Source organism: Setaria viridis, chromosome 3 (genome assembly GCF_005286985.2).
Source record: "Setaria viridis chromosome 3, Setaria_viridis_v4.0, whole genome shotgun sequence".
In the NCBI taxonomy this organism is placed as follows: Eukaryota; Viridiplantae; Streptophyta; class Magnoliopsida; order Poales; family Poaceae; genus Setaria; species Setaria viridis.
Window position 1 is genome coordinate 25,867,527 of NC_048265.2, and position 3,518 is coordinate 25,871,044.

At 40.4% G+C, this 3,518-nt stretch overlaps 1 pseudogene; it reads left to right on the plus strand.

The window, feature by feature from the left end:
• Positions 1-903: 903 nt before the first annotated feature.
• On the plus strand, positions 904-3,518 carry LOC117846918 (uncharacterized; annotated as a pseudogene).

Here is a 3,518-nt window from a genome sequence, read left to right on the forward strand (position 1 = left end):
CAACACGCCGTGCATATATAGCGGCAACTTCCAAGGCTGCTCATACAAATAATGATGATGCTGTTTGAGGAGGATGCAGCCGGCATGGCCATCCCAGATGGCTTGTGCATTGTAAGTATCTCGCCCTTGATGCCGGCCTGTCTAACACTTGATGTATTATAGTTTTTGCTGCATGTCTGCCTGAATTATTGTGAATTTGTGAGCTCATAGCAGTGTGTGCTGATCATGCTTCGTAGTCAAGATATATATAGACACTGGATGATGCACCATACCGCTTCCTCGTATCATGCTTATAATATATTTTCAGCTAGACCTTTTTTATTAGCAAGGCTAAGACAGGCATGATATAATATATATTTCATATATTCAGTAAAACCCAATGTAAAACCAAGAGAAATATATGTTTCATACCGGCTAAAACACCCCATCAATGAGGTCTCATGATCAGGTCTATCAGGTTCCAGGAGTGACCGAATTCATTGAGACTTCTTTCCAGGAATAAGCAGTCTGCGCCAAAATAGCATCCTTGCATTAGACCATGCACCAGCATTTATAGGATATCCAATTTTATGTTCGCTGACTTCTAGGTTCTGTCTTTGGTTCTTTCCTGTATCTCTCCCGACCGCAATTGTAGCAGAGAAACTACAAGGTCCCGACTTACTTGGTGGTGTCATCTTGGAAAAAAGTCAATGTGCATCTGCATGGACAAACAGGCTTATTTTCAGTCCCCTCTCTTTCATTAGCCTAGCTTCCTCGCACATGCCCGTTCTCCCATTGTAGCCACAAGTAGAACCATTTCTCTTCTCAAGGGTCAATGTAATATATTGGAGAGAGTTTATCTGAGAAGCTGCGTTGCGCACCAATCTGATCATCTTCATGCATTGAAGATCATTGGTGCCCGACATGCTTCCTGATGATTGCATCACTGTAATTGCTTCTGTGATCTAACACAGTTTTTCTCCAGTTCTTTCTGGGTTTGCGATGCTGTTATGAAACCCAGCCAAGCAATTGCATTTCCTTCTTGAGATCTTTTGCTGCCGTATTTCTTGCATCCTGTCTATGCATCAATGCATGATCATGGGATTGTAATAAAAATGACAAGAAATCGTTTCCTATGTAATTCAATAGTTATTAGACATCTATCAAAGCTAAAGCACAACATACAGCGTTGAGATAAGCATAACATTAACATCATCATGATGGTTTCTTTCAGATTTGGGCCTATGCTTTTCCAGAGAATAAAAGATGTTTTCTTTTTCTTTTTCTGCTGTCTATGTCTTTATAATTTTATCCCGAATCACATAGATAATCTTATCTTGAGAAGTTCACTTCAATGAAGACAGTACGTAGTATAATTTTATTCCAAATCACATAGCGCTTCAATGAAGACAGTATGTAGAATTGAAACCGCACGTGGTTGCATATCTAAAGCTTTTGATCCTCTCTCACAAATTGCATAGAAGTAACTGCACTGGAAAAAAAAATAGCTGTTCTTTGCAACAAAAGGTAGTGATACATCTAATATTCACTACTCTCGCGACGAGTTTGTAAAGTGCGACTATAAGATGTAATTCAGGAGTTATTGATTTGCCTTAAAAATATATGACCTGCATTTTTTGTGATTTGATTATTAAAATAACCCTCATTAACAAAAAAAAAGACTCACATATTTTGTCCCAGTCTGAAATTTACAGGAGGAAATTTCAAGCCCCATAGCTGCTCATATTCTTGACTTCTATGATGGTGGCCTTGGTATGACCTCTTTGCTGCGGCGACTACCACCTCCGGTCCATTCCCTGCCACTGATGATGATGTTTCTTCGTCTACCACTACCACCCCTCCTATCTGCAGCTACGGTGATGACGCTCCCGCTGCTGGTGCCACAGCCTACTCCCCATTGCCATCCTTCGACACCACTCTCACAGCCCTCCTTGAGGAAGAGCAACACCATGGCCTTGACACTGAGCTCCTTCCACAGATCGATGGCCTTTCAGAAGTAGCATACTATCCAACTGCCACCGATGAGGCCGGCATAGGCCAATTCAACCAGATGGGACTTCCAGAGACCTTAGCTGAACAGGTGCCTCCAATGCAAATGAGCAGCAGTGCATCTGTCTTGATGCCACTCACTTCAGACTATGATGAGTGCTACACAGCAGCGTTAGCTGCAGGAGGGTTCATGGGTCTGGATGGAGCCATGTACCAGCAAACTGGAGCAATTCTTCCAGGCTGCAATGCAGAAGCATCACAACAGGGATTCTTCAACAGTGCCAGCAGCAATAGTACGGTAATGATTGGCGAGTATCAGAAGATGATGGAAGGTGAAGGACTGACCACACATATAACGACACAGATTCCATGCAAGGGACATTTAATACTAATGCAGAGATGCAGGTAACATTCAAAAACCTATGTATACCACAATGATGCCAAATAAAAGCACAGGTCAAGTAACCAGATGACCATGCATATCATTTCCCATTCTTACAGCGTTATATTAACTAAACAGGTAGGAGGAAATAATCAGCACTTAATAAATGGATGCAATGGGAACCCACAACATTACCTCCAACAGAACTATCAGGATTGGAAGACTCCACATTTAAGGTTGTCCGCTTGTCACCTGAAGAAAGAAAGGAAAAGATCCATTAGGTATATAAAGAAACGGAACGAGAGAAATTTCAGCAAAAAAATAAAGGTACCATTGAGCATTTCAATAGAGCAATACTTGTGCATGGACATCTTAATTACCAATTCAGCTGTGCTGACACACAACAAAATGCAGTACGCTTGTAGAAAAACCTTGGCAGATAGCAGGCCCCGTGTCCGTGGAATGTTTGCAAAGAATGATGAACTCTGTGAAGCAGCACAATCAGGCTCCCAGAGTCATGAACATTATGAACAAACTGTAAGTTTTCAACTGTACTATAGTCTTATCAGACAGTCCAGTATAACTAGAAGAAATGGCGAAGGGAAATGTAACTTGGCGCACCATGGAGACAAATCATGAAATACATAATCATTTGTTTCAACTTCCTATTTATCCATTCTAACAAACATTAGCTAGGATATCTACTGGACACCCATGTCACTAGTGATTGAGCACAAGATTGTAGTGGATGAGAACATGTGGCCATGAGTTTAAGTTCCTATCCCATTAAAATTAAGAAAAAAATTCTTATTATGTATTCTCATTGTTTTTAAATGAAAACCTGGCATATTTCTATGCATAGTTAACAAGAACTCTTACCTTTTTCAGGACCATATGAAAGAAGAAGACATGATGGACACATCTGACATTCTTGCGCAACTGAGTGGATTAAATTCCTACAACTACAAGTATAAATGCACCATCGAATCATGGATATGATTCCCAAGTCTCAAACACACAAACTAAGACCCAGTGTCTTATTTCAAGCTGTGTAACATCGAGCACAATTTTTTTTGTTTCATTTTCCATTAAAATAAACTTACAGCATTAGAAGCCCAATTGCAGGTCAAGAACTTAGTTCAATCAA